This window comes from Quercus lobata, chromosome 5 (genome assembly GCF_001633185.2).
Source record: "Quercus lobata isolate SW786 chromosome 5, ValleyOak3.0 Primary Assembly, whole genome shotgun sequence".
Classification (NCBI taxonomy): domain Eukaryota; kingdom Viridiplantae; phylum Streptophyta; class Magnoliopsida; order Fagales; family Fagaceae; genus Quercus; species Quercus lobata.
In genome coordinates, this window is record NC_044908.1 from 57984335 (window position 1) to 58001542 (window position 17208).

A 17208-nucleotide genomic window follows, 5' to 3' on the forward strand; every position below is an offset into this window, starting at 1 on the left:
CCACACACCTCCCCAAGGGCATAAAAAGCCCTAACCTCTTGAGGGACAGAGACGACTGTATCTCTCTCCACTGGGTCACCATTAGACGATAACCCAGTCTCGAGGTCGCTAGACCTAACATCAGACATCACCTCTCTCTCTCTCACTAGACCCTCGAACCAATTAAGTGATTGGTGAAGCAAAGGCAGCAAGTCGCCCAAAACAACACTCAGACAATTGCCTTCAAAGACAAAATTCTCTAAATGTGGGAAAACACCCAAAGACCCTCCTAGGCACGCAAAAAGAAAGGAAACTGATGGGCAAGCTATCCTAACCTTAGAACTATTAACCATGGAAATACAGAAAAAGGGGGCAAAGGGAGACAACACAAGCTAAATCAAGAAAATCGAAGACCAATAAAAAGCAAAAGAAGAAAAGAAAAAGAGAATCAAAGGCTATATTATAGTAAGATAGAAGGGAAAGGTAAAAACATGTAAGGGAAAACATACCTCAACAAACGGTGAAGCACCAATGTGCAGCACACTGGTTTGGAGAAGCTTTGCAGAATGAAGGTTCGAAAAAAAATCGCTCAGAATAGTGATTGGAAGTTTTTTTTTTTTTTTGTTTTTTGAAAAGTAAAGGGAACTAGAAGAGGAGAAGTTTTAAATCAAGACTCAAAAACGATTGAAAACTAGCGGGAAGCCCAATAGTCCCACAAAGCGGAGCATTAACCCCACCAAACAAAAAGCACCACCTGGCCACTCCCTGTGAAGAACCACCATTACGCATTTAATGCGGCGCGAAGTCCTAAAAAGAGTTGTTTACATGTCTAAAAAAAAATAAAAATAAAAAACTCTTCACCATCCATGGTCGTCATGACATGTCAAGACGACCACAGAATCCGGGGGCAGCTAATGGGATTGACGAAACCAACTACAGACGAACATAACGTTACAGACGAAATCATCCTCATGGACGAACTGAAACAAGTGCCTCCATCACTGACGAAGGCATCAAGCCCATTCAATACCACCAATAACACCTCGGACGGTTACAACAACAGCTATGTAGACCGTTGAAAACACATTAAGACCCCCATGTTAAGCAGGAGGCATTACCAAGAAGGGCATTAACATCCCATTATTAACCACACCGGTCAGAATCCAAGGGAACCTATATATAAGGCTCTCACATCACCAACAGGAGGTACGGAGACACTTTTAGATATATTTCTTGCTCTGTGATATTGTATTATTCTTTCATCAGTAACTTCTTAATATTGACTTTGGCATCGGAGACTTTGTGGCAGGCACCACACCGGTGACCACTTTGAGGACACTATCACCCGGGTTGAAGGTTGGTTCCATCTGCTATCTCTGACTGACGAATTTACGCTTCATCAATATGATATATATATATATATATATATTTATTTATTTATTTATTTATTTATATATTTATATTTATATGTTTTTAAAATTTTTTAAAGATAATTTTTTGAATTGTCATGTCACATAAGGATTTTTTGTGACTTATGATCAAATATTGGATAGAGATATAATTAATAAAAATACTCGTATTAGGTATTATATATGCAATAGATTATATACACATACATATAACTCAAGGTTATCATATTACTTTAAAAATAAAAAAATAAAAACAAACAAACCTCATGCCTATCATAGGAAATAAAGTGTTGGATATATCATTTAAGTCATGGGTGGTTGACATGCCACCCAACCTAAATATACATAGGGGATGGCAAGGTGTAGCCCAAATGCCCAACCTAAGGGATTTTGCCTCTCGGGCTTTAAGGGTGAGTTTGTTTGGTGGTGAAAAAAAGTTGTTATTTCAATATTGTTGCAAGCACTTCTTTGATGAGAAATGCTATATCAATAATTTACCCAAAAAATATAAATGCTATATGAAATATATTTTCACAACATTTTCGCAATAATATTAAAATAGTAGGTTGTTATTGACTAATATTAGTAGGTAAAAAAAGTAATTTTAGCTGTAAAAACTTACCATATATGATTTTTTATATAAAAAAGGGGTAAATTACGTATTTGGTTCCAATCCTTTACACCATATTTCAATTTGATCCTTATCCTTTCAATTGTATCAATTTGGTTCATAACTTTTTAGTGTCGTGTCAAGTTAGTCATTGCCGTTATCTCTTGGATGGAAATTGCTGACATGACTAATAACAAAAATAAAAAATTATTTTCTATTGACGTGGCAATAAACTAATATTTGGAATTTGCTACCACATGTATTTATTTTTAGAAAATAAAATATTTAGAATTTGTTTATTTCTGTCAAATTTGAAAATTTATTTTCTTCATTTTCTTACTTTTGCTTTCTTGAGAACCAAACGGGATTCAAAATCCAAAATTCTAAAGTAAATTTCCTTTCTTTTCCCCACGTTTTCCCAGCAACCAAATAAGAAAAAGAAAAAGATCTTTAGAGCTCAGAGAATTCAATTCAAAATCCCCATTCCCACATTAAAAATATTCTTCCTTTTATTGGCTGAATACAAAAATAAAATTCTAGATAAGGTACATAGTCAATTGCTTGCTATTTAAAACCACCACAAGTTGCTTCAATTAATTCATCAAACAAGGACTAGCATGAGCACAAGGTTCAATTCGAAGAGTTGCAGCTTCAAATCACAATCTCTCAGTAACGATCCTAAGTCCCCTAAAAATGGCTGGCATCCATTTGATTTTTTTTGCTGCTAACAGCTTTGCCATTTCATTTTGGTCAAAGGGATTCTGATCTGCTTTAGGGGAGAGAGAGAGAGAGAGAGAGAGAGAGAGAGAGAGAGAGAGAGAGAGAGATGAGGGAAATGGGGAGAGAGGGAGTGGGTTTTGATATTTTATTTTGGGGAAAAAATGACGAGATTGACATGATAAGAGCATTCCCATCAGATGTGCCAAATGTCAAATATTTGGAATTTGGCATACCAAACACCAAAAAACCTCTCTCATAAGATGTTCTAAATGCTCTAATATTTGGCAAACATAAACAGTGCTGTTCCATCTTTGGAACAGTAAAGACGAAAATGCTAAAATAAATCATTTTTTATTCATTTTCTCTCTCTTCCTTTATGACTTTCTTTCTTCTTTCTCTTCCTTTATGACTTCCTTTCTTCTTTCTTTCTCTGCCTCTCCCCTCATCTTCTGTCACTCTCTCTTCCTTTTTTCTTCTTTCTTCTCTAGAATCTTCACCTCTTCCTTTTTTTTCTCTCTTTTTTTCCTTTTTTCTTTTTTTTTTTGTCACTTTCTCTGTGCCTCTCTGTCTCCCTCTTTTTTTCTTGTCACTCTCTCTCTCTTTCTTCTTTTTTCTCTTCCTAGACTGTTGCCATTGAGATTGGCCGTTGCCATTGAGATCGGGTGTCGCCGTGGAGTTCGGCCTCATTGATGAGGTCAACTAGTGGAGATCGCATGTAAGTTTCGGCGATTTTTTTTTTAGTTGTGGATTCCATGTGATTTGGGTTGTATAAATGGAGTTGATTCATCTCTTCATTTTTTTTTTTTTTAATTTTTTTAAGTAGTATGGGGTGGTGGTGGTGGCCAGTGGATTGTTGTTGGTGGTGGTGGGTTGTACCTATGGTTGTGGGTGGTGGCGGCGGACTGTACTTGTGTATGGTGGGGGTTTCAGCAATTTTTTTTTTTTTTTTTTTTGGTTGTGGATTCCGTGTGATTGTGGGTGGTGGTGGAGTTGGGTTGATTCCATGTGATTTGGGTTGTATAAATGGAGTTGATTCATCTCTTCAATTTTTTTTTTTTAGAGTTTTGTGTTGATTTTGGGGATTTTTTTTGGAGTAGTATTGAGTGGTGGTGGTGGGTTGTACCTATGGGTGGTGGTGGTGGCGGGCTGTGCTTGTGTATGGTGGTGGGTTTGTTACAGTTCTGTGCTTGTGTTTGTATATGGTGATGGGTTTTTATTTTGTATTTTTTTATATTGATGGTTTTTTTTAAATATTTTTTTATATCATTTTAATGTATAGAATTGAAAAATAGAAGATACGATGAACGTGAATTGTAAAATGGTGTGTTAAAATAATAAAGTAGATTTTTTGATGTGTCAAAATGACATATTTATAGAACACCTGATAGGAATGCTCTAAGGCTTAGGGAATATGATTTATTTTTGTTTTTAATTATAATAGGAATTTTTTATAGTTTGAAATTTTTGGGGAAGGAACTAAACAAACAGAGTTGCAATGCAAATCTAATGAGTGGTACACTATGGAACCATTTTTCGTTTTGAATTTTTTTGAGCTTTGAATTCAGGGATTTTAACTCCTGTTTGGTTCCGCAAAAAGCAAAGAAAAGAAAATGAAACAAAGAAAAAAAAAACTGAATTTTAGTCTATAATAAACTAATTTCAAATATATTATTTTATTTTTTAAAACTAAAGACATGTGGCAGCATATGTGGCTACTTAAGTGGCATAAAAAAAGATATTTTGATAACACCGTTAGCTACATCAGCTTTTTCCTTCCACCACTTAACGGCATGGACTATTTTGAAACAATACCAAAAGGTTAAGAACTAATTTGACCCATTTGAAACGTTAGGGACCATTTTGATATACAGGACAAACGTTAGGGACTAAAAGTGTAATTTACCCCCAAAAAAATTGTGAACATAAAACTTCTATTTTTTTATGAAATATGTTATATTCATAATATCTTCACAACAAATTTTAAGTAGTAGGTTGCTATAAATAGTTATTGATGGGTAAAAAATAATTTTAGTGATAAGTTCAAATTTAAATCAATATTAATTAACCATCTATAATTTGTTGTGAGAATCTTTTATATATATATATATATGTTTTTTTTAATTTTTTTAAAATAACTGAGCTGTCATGTCAATGCCAGAAAAACTAAAATTAAATAAATAAAAATAGAAAGAAAATGGGTTGTCATGAGTCTACAATCTAAGTTGTAGGTAACTAGCTTCTAAAAAAAGAAAAACAAGTTGTAGGTAACTAGGTATTAAAGGGGGTGGATATATCCCCGGAGACACCAAATTTTGTCTTATAAAGGGGTAGAATTAACAAAAATACAGGTATATAGCCTATAGGGATATAATTAATAAAAATACCCGTATTAGGTAGTATACTATATACTTATATACTTATGTTTATCATACCTTTCAAAAAAATAAAAACTCACACCTACCCCCAAGAAATAAAGAGTTGAATATTTCAATTAACTTATGAGCAGTTTAATATATATATATATATATATATATATATGTTTATATTGATTTCTTAAGTACTATATTTAAATTTAATAGACCCTCATAAGTCTCTCCCTCTGTTGAATTTCTCTCTCTCGTCTAAAAGCGAGCCTCTCCCTCCCTTAGGTCAGATCTAATGGCATTTTCACTTAGTTTTCTTTCTTTTTTCAAAATGGCAGAAGATGTGATTGATAGTTTGGGAAATATGCAATTAACAACAGATGAAGAAGAAGTTATTGCCATTTCAAATTAAGGAAGGTTGGAAACTATTGAGAGTTGTAATCTGAGCCTCATTGGGAAGTTTCTTACGTGCAAACCCTTCAACAAAAAGGCAGCAAAGGCTACTTTACGAAGAGCATGGAGCATGAATGAAAATATGCAAATTCTTGAGATTGGTCCGAATCTTTTCCAGTTCAAATTCCAATCGGAATTTGATATGAATCGCATACTTCGAGGAGGCCCTTGGACATTTGACAACCAGCCACTTATGCTTCAGCAATGGAAAAAAAGGGTGATTGTGGAGAACATACGAATGGATTATGCATCTCTTTGGATTCAAATTTAGGGAGCCCTGTTGGACATGATCTCTCCCCAAGTAGCCTCTGAAGTTGGAAGCAGTTTAGGTGTAGTGGCGGAGGTAGAAAGGAGACAAAGACAAGATGATTTGAATTTTTTCATGCGTGTTCGCGTTGCACTGCCAGAAACAAAGCCTATCAGACGTGGTGTGTATATAGCTGATTCGGATGGCGAACGTACGTGGGTTAGATTTAAATATGAGCGACTTCCGCTGTTTTGCTACTACTGTGGTATTCTTGGACATGACTTGAAACATTGCGCTCAACACTTCGCAATGCAGAAAAGTGGTGGAGAGGTGGAATACCAATATGGTGATTGGTTAAAAGCTACAGGGGGTTGACCACAATCTCCACAGAGGCGAAATGTGGGAAACAAACCTGAGTATGGTGTTGCTAATGCTACAGGTGGTGCTGTAATGTAGACAGTGAACCAACCAGCGCAAGGGAAGGAGATGCAGGCGGTGGTGGAGCAGGTGCGTGAAGCAAAAGTGCCGTGTGCAAGTGATAGTCCAGATAAGGGTGAGGCTGAGATTCCAGGAACTGCTCTTGATTTTCAGCAAGAAGATGTGGATAAGGGACTTCATGCTTACGTGAAGGAGGACATTACCGTGAATGAAGGAACTGTTTCTGGGGGTCAAGGTAGTGAAACAAAGGTGGAGACTAAGGGTATCGTGATGGAGGGAATGTCAAACACCTTAACAAATGGATTAGATGGAATTCCTAATTTGAAATTGAAGGTGGATAAAGCAAGACCGGATGCAAATCCTAGTGGGTTATCCTTATCAAGACCATCCACTTGGACTAGAGTTAACCGAATGGATCTTGGATTGAGTGGATTTACTAGGGCTATTACGCTACCTACACTTGGCAAACGGGATGCAGTTCATGAAGCAGATGTATGTATAGAAGGGAACCAAGGTGCACCTACATTGAAGCGTGGGAAAATTGATGAAGCTAGCAATGATGAAATATTGGCGGGGGTGGCAATCCACCTTTGCCGGAAGCAATGAGGCTTCTAAGTTAGAACTGCCAAAGGCTTAGGAACCCTTAGACAGGTCAAAGCTTTCACAAACTTATGAGGGAACAAGCTTCCAATGTTTGTTTCTTCATGGAAACAAGGCTTGATAAGGAAGGATTTGAGAAGCTTTATGATAACTTACCTTTTCCCAATCAGATTATTGTTAAAAATCCGGATTCAGGAGAAGGCATAACACTAATTTGGAAGAACAAGGTAGCATTGGAGGTTATTAATTTCACAGCAAATCATGTGTTAGCTAAAATTGTGGAGGATGATGGATTTGTATGGTTTATGACATGCTTCTATGGTTGGCTAGAAACAAATCAGCGGGAGAAGTCATGGAAACTCCTAGCTCACTTGAAAACTTTTGTGGATGGACCTTGGCTTTGTATTGGTGATTCAATGCTTTTCTGCATGCATCAGAAAAATAGAGCAAGCGGCCGGCACAATCAGCACAGGTGGATGCTTTTAGGGATGTGTTGGAATTATGTTAACTTGAAGACTTGGGCTATAAGGATTACCCATTTACTTGGAGTAATAAGAGGCCTGGAGAGGCAAACACAAAAATCTGCCTTGACCGAGCTGTAGCAACCAAGGAATGGAGGGAGAAGTACCAGTTGAGCACTGTTACCCATCTTTCAACCCATGCATCAAATCATTTACCCATTGTTCTTCAGACTCAGAGCTATCAAAGGCAGTGACAAAGAAAGGAAAGATGGTTCAAATTTGAGGAAGCTTGGCTCTTATGGGAAGATTGTGAAACAGTGATGAGTGGAGCATGGCACACGATAGGGGATGGAGGACTTGGTTTGGCTTCAATTAAGGAGAAAATCAAGTCATGTGGAGTGGAGTTAATGGCATGGGGGTTGCCAAAGCTGATCCAAATGCAGATGCAATTAAAAAATTGCAACAACAACTTGATTCTCTCAATAAAGCCGAAACCACTGAGGGGAATAGAGCTCGGTATTTGGAAGTGCATAAGAGGATGGATGACTTGTTATTGAAGCAAGAGATTTATTGGACTCAAAGGTCAAGAATTCCTTGGCTAAAATATTGTGATAAAAACACAAAATTTTTTCATTCCAAAGCAAGCCAAAGGAGGCAGAGAAACCACATAAAGGGAATTAAAAATGGAGAGGGCCAATGGGTGGAGGATATGGAGGACATAGTTAATGTAGCTGTAGAATACTTTGATAATTTGTTTTGTGCAGGTTCATGTGATCAGATGGAAGAGTGTCTAAATGCAGTTTCCTGCAAGGTGACCCCTAAAATGTAATAAATACTGTCCAGTGATTTTAGTGTAGATGAGGTTGAAGCGGCGTTGTTCCAAATGGGACCAACCAAGGCTCCTAACCTGATAGTATGAATGCTCTTTTCTACCAAAAATTCTGGCATGTTGTGGGTGATTCTGTAACTGCTATTGTGTTAGATTTTTTGAATTCCGGAAACATGGTGCCTAATATTAATCACACTAATATTGTTCTTATCCCTAAAGTAAAGAATCTTGAGAAAATGTCTGATTTCAGACCTATTAGTCTACGAAATGTCATTTATAAAATTATATCTAAGGTCCTGGCAAATAGACTGAAATAGGTTCTACCTCATGTCATCTCTCCAACTCAGAGTGTCTTTGTACTAGGTCGCCTCATTATGGATAATGTGTTGGTGGCATATGAAACATTACACACCATGCATTGCAAGAAGAAAGGGAAAAAAAGATCTTTAGCACTGAAGCTTGATATCAGCAAGGCTTATGATCGAGTAGAATGACTCTTTTTGCAAGGAATTATGCACAAGATGGGCTTCCCTGAAAGGTGGATTAATAGGGTGATGAGTTGTGTTACAACACCATCCTTTTCAGTCCTTGTTAATGGCAAATCGTATGGCAGTATCAAACCCTCTAGAGGGATCCGTCAAGGTGACCCTCTTTCACCATATTTGTTTTTGTTATGTGCAGAAGGTTTTACTTCTTTATTGGCTAAGACTGAGTTGGAAGGAAGGATTCATTGGGTATCAGTTTGTAGAAGAGCACCCAAAATCTCTAACCTGTTATTTGCAGACAACTCACTACTATTTTGCCGGGCAACTCAGATGGAAGTGCAGGTTGTTACTGAGATTCTCCAAACTTATGCTAAAGCTTCGAGTTAGAGCATAAATTTGGAAAAATCTTCAGTGTATTTTAGCCGTAATACCCCACACAACCAGAAAGATGAGATTATGCAAACTCTGGGTGTTAAGGAGGTGGATCGTTTTGAATCATATATGGGGCTGCGTACATTAGTTGGACGTTCAAAATACCATTCCTTTTCCTATCTTAAGGATAGGGTATGGAAGAAATTACAAAGTTGGAAAGGTATGCTGCTTTCCAGGGCTGGGAAAGAGGTTCTTATCAAGGTAGTGGCACAATCCATTCCCACTTACACAATGGCTGCATTCCAACTTCAGGTGAAATTATGTGATGAGCTAGATGCGTTGTGTGCAAGATTTTGGTGGGAACAAGTTAGGAATGAAAGAAAAATCCATAGGAAAAGTTGGGATAAATTAGTTATTCCAAAGAAAGATGGTGGCATGGGGTTCTATGACTTAAGAGCATTCAACCTAGCCATGCTTGTGAAGCAAGGGTGGAGATTGCTACAAGAAGATGACTCACTACTATACAGGTGCTTCAAGGCTAGATATTTCCTACTGTCTAATTTTCTTGATGCTGTTGAGTCACCTAACTGCTCATTTGTTTGGCGAAGCATAATGGCAGCACTCCCCATTCTTAAAACTGGATGCTGTTGGAGAGTTGGAAAGGCACTCCCCATTCTTAAAACTGGATGCTGTTGGAGAGTTGGAAATGGTTATTCCATAAGAGTTCATTGGGATAGGCGGATCCCAAATCATCCAACAAACAAAGTCCTATACCTGACTAATGAAGAATCCGAAGGTCTATGGTTGTCTGACCTCATTGATCCGAAGTTACATTGGTGGAGAAGAGAGCTTATAATGTCCTTGTTTCACATTGAAGATGCAAAGGCAATTTGCAGAACCCCATTGAGCCGTAGAGATGTTCCAGATAGGATAATGTGGATGAAAAATAAGAATGGGCTATTTTCGGTGAAGTCAGCATATGGAGTGGCTATACAGGTTCGGAGAGGTGAAGGATGGACTGAAAATTCAAGTGGCTGTGCAGGTAAACAAGTTTGGAGTGCTCTGTGGAAGCTCAAGATTCCTAACAAGATTAAGGTTTTTGGTTGGATGGCCTGCCATGAGATATTGCCAACACGGATGAATCTTGTTAGGAGAAGAGTTGTTAAGGATAATAATGTTTGAACTGCACCAAATTTCCAGAAATGACTATACACGCTCTGTGGAATTGCGAGGTTGCAAAGGAAGTGTGGTTGGGAAGCTTAGTAAAGTTGCAGAAGTGTTCTCATGGGCAAGCTGATATGATGGAACTCATTGAATAGCTGTTGAACCGAATCTCAGTGCAGGAGTTGGAGTTGTTCTTTGTTCAAGCGTGGCTCATTTGGAATAAAAGGAACAATCTGTTACATGGGGGCAGGCTTTGAGATCCTAACTTGTTAAGCAAGAGAGCTGCTGAATATTTGAAGGAGTACCGAGTTTCGTAGATTCAGCTCAGTGTTGTGTTGTTGGTGCACTCCATCAGTGAGGTTTGGAAGCCACCTCCTTCATTGGTCTTCAAACTGAACTTTGATGCAACTATATTCTCAGATAGCCACAGGGCTGAGTTTGGAGCAATTATTTGTAATGACAAGGGGGAAGTGATGGCAGCCACGAATGCCAAAGGTCCTTATGTGAGAAGCAGTGATGAAATCGAGTTACTGGCATGTAGGAAAGCAATAGAATTCGCAATTGATGTTGGATTTGCTGAACTAGTTATTGAAGGAGATAATGTGAACGTGATGAATGCTATTTCTGCATATGAGGCTGACCTGTCCTTGCTGGGAAATGTTGTGGACAATGTTCGTCATCTGCTATGTGGCTTACAATGGGTAACAATCTACTGCACAAGAAGAGGGGAGAATAGGGTAGCACATGCTCTTGTCCAATATGCTAGGAACATCTATGATGATATTTTTTGGATGGAGGATTCGCCTCCACCAGCTATGGAAGCATTGTATCATGACTCTCTTTTGTTATAAATAAATGAATGTGTTCCATTTTCAAAAAAAAAACTTATGAATAGTTTATGTTGCTTTCTCTTTTATATATACTAGTCGCATATTTGTACGTTGCGTATGATAATTTTTTTTAGGATTGTCTCATTAAATATTTTATTAATATTATAATTTTAGTTATTAACCATTGGTTTTTCATTAGCTTTTAAGTTAATAAAAACCTTAAATATACCTTCTTCTTCTTTTTTTTTTTTTTTTTTTTTTTTTAACACCTTTACACACACACACACACACACACACACATAGTAAATCTTTACACATACCTTTAAGAAAACTCTATATATTCCATTTTTTTTGGATGCGTAAAATTATAGACTATTACTCTATAATGATAGTGGCTAATTAATTTTATATATATATTTTAGTGATCTCATTTGTAACACTTCTTACTATTATCATATATTTACTAACTGATGATTTGCATAACAAAACGATAAATGAGAGGTAGCATTGTTCATTAGATTTTCGAAAGTAATAGTGTATGAGATATATATATATATATATTATAAATAAGGTTAAATGAAATGTCAAAAAATGGATTTTTAAATTTTCTAACTTTATTTCTTATGTAATTTCTACTACTATCAGAGAACATCTCTTTTTTAGTTATGATTAATATGGTTTCCATAGTTAGAGTTTGATTAGTTTTAAATTTAAATTTAGTACTATGATTGTATTTAATTGTTGATTGTTGATTTAATTTTTTAAGTGAATTTAATTGTTTATGTTACTACACTGTAAAGTTTTTAATGTTCTCCACACGGTAATCTCTATTTTATTTTTTACTTCTCCTTACAACCTCTTTGTTTTCCAATCAACGATTACTAATTGACGTTTGGTTTTTTTTTTTTCTTTATCTACTCTTTATTACTTTGTATTGGTTTTTTTTTTTCTATACCATCTCTCTCTCTCTCTCTCTCTCTCTCTCTCCATTGGCAACCTATCGTTTTCCAAAATTTGATGATGATTCTATGACATTATATATGCATTATTAGTTTTTATTTTATTTTATTTAAATTTAGTGTTTCTAACTTGATTTGTTTTGTATTTCATTCTTCCTTTGATACATTGGGTGTGTGAAGGAGTGTTTCCCTAGCATTACTCCACTTAATGTGAACAATGTTATTTATTCAATTTAGGCAAAATACTATATTTTAAATTTTTTAAAATAAAAGGGAGTGGAAATATAAATAATTTAATGATATATATATAGGGGATGTGACTAAATTTAAATGTTAAATAAAATGATATGAGAAAAAAATAATAATACACACTAACTTATCCAAATAATTTTATGTAATATAATAATAGTACATTCTTATATACTATTTTTAATTATTTATAATGCAATATGATAATATTTAACAATCAAAGTCATAATAAAAAAACAAAAAAAAAAACTTAAAACACAAAACTAAATCCCATCAACCCAAATAGAGTTCTAAAGTATACAAAACTTTATCAAACTAAAATAGAGATGCAAGAAAAATAAAAATAAAAATCCGACAAAAAATTGAGGGAGAAAGAGTGGGAAATAACCACTTTTTCGTGAGAGAAAATTATGTAAAGAATGGAAGAGTGAATGACAAATTTATACTAAGAGCATGATAATAAAAAGAAACAAAATATAGGAAGATAAAAGGAAAGAGGAAGAGTGATATCAAGGTAGAATGTTTGGGGAGTTGAAAAGGTAAAAAGAAGGAGAAAGGTTGGAGAAAGTGTAAATGTTAACAAAAATGAGTACAATTTGATGAGCACAATTTTCTTTTATTTGAATATAAGTAAAATATTACATTTTTTATTTTTTAAAACAAAAAGAGAGAGAGAGAAAATATAAATAATTTAAAGATAAAGAGGATGTGGTTGAATTTCAATATTGAGTAAAATAGAAGAGAAGAAAAAAAAATTAAAAGATATAACAATAAACACTAAATTATCCAAATTATGCTATGTAATAGAATACTTTTTTTTTTTTTTTTATCTACTATCTTTAATTTTTTATAATGTAATCAGATAAAATTTAACAATTAAAGAGCAAAATAATAATAATAATAATAATAATAATAACTTCCAAAACTAAATCGTATCAACCTAAAGTAGAGTTCTTAAAAACACAAAAATTTATCAATCTAAAGCGGAGATGCAATAAAAAATAAAATCCACAAGAGAGAGAGAGAGAGAGAGAGAGAAACCTTTTTGTGAGAGAAAACTAGGCAAAGAATGGAAAAGAGTGACAAATTTATAATAAGAGGGAAGGGATAAGAAGATATAAATAAAGGAAAATGAAAGAAAATATGAATAGTAATATTAAAGTAGAGGGTAGTGGGGAGATGAAAAAGTAAGAGAAGAAGAAATGTTGAAGAAAGTGTAAATATTTAAAAAAAATAAGTGAATGTAAAAAAAAATTATAGAAAAATTAGAAATAAAAAAGAAATATATATAGATGTTAAAACCAACAAAGATGAATATGTGAAGTCAATAATCTATTCATCATATATATATATATATATATATATATATATTGTAAAAAAAATGAATAAATAATAAATAATAATTATGTGACGAATGACATGACGATGAAGTGGCATAACAGGAGTATAGCAGCAATAAATGCCAAACTTTAGCTTTTAGTAATATATAAATATAAATATAGATATGTAACCCTTGTTTTGTTACAAACAAGGTATACATAGATGTAATTTGAACTAATATAACTTCTACATGATAGATGATCATTGAATAATAAATTTAAATATAATCTTATTCTCAGATTCTTTGTATTTTCTTGTTATTTCTTTCAATTTATAATAAAGAAATGCATTTTAAAAAAAAAAAATTTAGTGACTCGTGATCAAATATAGGATAGAGGTATAATTAATAAAAACACCTGTATTAGGTATGTATACACAACATATTATATACTCACATTCTCTTTGTATTGTCTTGTTATCTCTTTCATTTTATAATATAGAAAGGCATTTAAAAAAATGGACTTTTGTGACTTATGATCAAATATTGGATAGAGGTATAATTAATAAAAATACTCATATTAGGTATTATATACACAATAGATTATATACCCATACATATAACTCAAGGTTATCATATCACTTAAAAACAAACAAACAAACAAACAAACAAACAAACCTCGTGCCTATCATAGGAAATAAAGTGTTGGATGTATCATTTAACTCATGGGCGGTTCTTTCTCAAAAAAATAATAATAATAATAATAATAATAATAATAATAATAATAATAATAATAAAATACAAAACAAAACTCGTGGGCGGTTGACAAGCCACCCCACCTAAACATTTAAAGTAATAGACTAACTCACGGTTCTTTTTTGTTGTGTCAAAGTTGATATCTAACACCTAGGGAGTGCTTGAGAACCCAACAGGGATAACCAAAGATTGCCTTTTCCCTCTCTTTCTTTCCATTTTCCATTTTCTTTTTGGATAACACCCTCTCAATCTTCTTAGGGATTTATTAATATTATTATTATTAGAGAGCCTTTGGGTCTAAGTTCCAAGAGAAACATGGTGATAATTTAACGCCCCAAGTCAGAAAAAAAAAAAAAAAAAAAATACAAAATCAGATTTTTTTTAGGCCCACATGTGCCCCACCTACCGCATCATTCCCCACCACACATTCTCACCATCTCTTTTCTCTCTTGGCTGGCTCACTCATTTGCTTTTTTTTTTTTTTTTTTTTTTCAAATACTACTCTCACTCCCTCACACTCTCCCACCGGTACCACTCCCCACCACCATCTCCACCATCATTGTTCCAACTAGATCACCGGAAAAACTTCTTAGGAACCTTAGCATCTTCTTTCCTTTTATTTGAGGTAAATATTTCTAATCTTTTGATGGGTTTTATACTTTTGCTTGAGGTTTTTTTATCTTTTTTTTCTTTTTTTTTTGGATAAGGAGGTTCTTTTATTTAAGTTTTGATAATAATATTCATGTGATTTATGAGATTTGGAAGTGATATTCATGTGTTTATACGTATGGGTTTTGTATTAGAGGAATTATTTGATGAGTGGGTTTATGGTTTGTACTAATAGTCGCTATCTAAGGTTTATTTATGGTGAAAATTTAGGGGTTTTGAGTTATAATATATGATACTTGGTAAATCTAATTTTTTCTTTTGCTATTGGGTTTATTTGGAGTTAGTTGAAGTTCTAAAATTGCTTATCTTGGAGGATATTGCAATTTTGATGTCATGGGTCTCTTGATGATATTATATAGATATTGTGGGAAGGTTTTTTTTTTTTTTTTTTTTTTTTTTTTTTTTTGACTTGGGGTGTTACAGATAAAATGAGAGCTACAGTCATGGAAAATTATTAGGTACTTCCAGAGTACCATAAATGCATACTCCCTCCTCTCATATAAATGGTGGGTCCCACTATGAATTTAATTAGTGAAATTCACCATTTATGTGAGATGAAGGAGTATGCATTTATGGTACTCCGGGAGTACACAATAATTTCCCGTCAGTCATATCCCTCTCTTTACTAAATAGAGAGGATAGTGCTAACCCTATCATTCCTATTGTTCAAGGCTAGTCACCTCTGTATTAAAAGCAAGGTAGATGCTAATAGGTGAGAGCATTTAATTCAAAGATAGTAGTTTACTTCTAAATATATGTAATAATAGCAATTTAGAGTTTACTCTTAAAATCTACATCACAAAAATCTTAAATCAAAGTTCAAATCTTATGAACCAAACATTGTGCTCCACTCCATGCTCCATCAATAAAATTTTGATAGCTGGCTTCTTTTATCAAGTGAGGTAACGTGCCTTAACACTTGAGTTTTAACGTTAATGTTCTTGAATTTAATGTTATTGAGGTAAGTCTCACATGGGTCACTTAGTTCTACCTCACGTGATTTACATCTTTTACTAATGTTGTTAAGGTAAGTCTCAAGCATTAAGGCACATTATCTCACTTAATAAAAGATGGGGGAAAATGCCATAACACCCCTTGAACTTTAGGATAGTGGTCATTACACCCCCCCCCCCCGGTGAACTTTTGTTTTATCTAATCTACTCCATAAACTTCACATGTTTGCAAATTGATACTTCTGTTAGTCTACTGTTAAAATTTACTAACAGTTCTACTGGGATGTTGTTGGCAATATGTTTCTGATATGGTCCTAAATGTGCTAAACTCTAACATGTCTATGGCTGATATCATATATCCACTATTTCCTACTCAATTCTTATCAATGGTGTTGCTTATGGTTGTATAAGGCCTACTAGGGGTCTCCATCAAGGTGACCCCTTGTCATCCTATCTATTTTTGTTGTGTGCAGAAGGATTCTCATCTCTTATTAGTCAAGCTGCTAGGAATTAGATGATAAGTGATATATCTATATGTAGAGGATGCCCAATGATGACCCATTTGTTCTTTGCAGATGACAGCCTTCTGTTCTGTAAGGCTAACACCCAGGAATGTCAGAAGCTGATTGAAATTCTTAAGCTCTATGAAGTTGCTTTAAGCCAAAAAATAAATACTGACAAATCTTCAATCTTCTTTAGCCACAATACCCCTTAACAATTAAGAGATGATGTGTTTAACACTCTTGGACCATATGCAAGGATCACAGCACAACAAATACTTGGGGCTGCCCTCAATTGTAGGAAAGAAAAAAAAAATTGAAGTTTTTGCGGAGATTAAAGAAAGGGTAGGGAAAAAACTATTTGGGTGGAAATAAAAAATGCTATCCATGGGAGGAAGAGAGATTCTTATTAAAGCGGTTGCCCAAGTAATCCCAACCTATACCATGAGTTGCTTCCAACTTACAAAAGGCCTGTGTGGTGACTTAGAAGGAATGATGAGGAGATTTTGGTGGGGACAGAGGCAACAAGAATCAAAGATAGCTTGGGTTAGTTGGAAAAAGATGTGTAAATCTAAGCTTAAAGGTGGGATGGGCTTCCGAAACCTTCAAGCTTTCAACCTAGCTATGTTAGCAAAATAGGGTTGGAGATTGTTGATAAACCTAGACTCTCTTGTGGCTCAAATTTATAAGGCCAAATATTATCCGCATGGGGACGTCCTTAAAGCCAAATTAGAATCAAATTTCTCATACACGTAGTGAAGTATTATGAATGGGATGGAAGTGATAAGGAGAGGAACCCGATAGAGAGTAGGGAATGGAAGCTTGATCCATATTTGGGAAGATA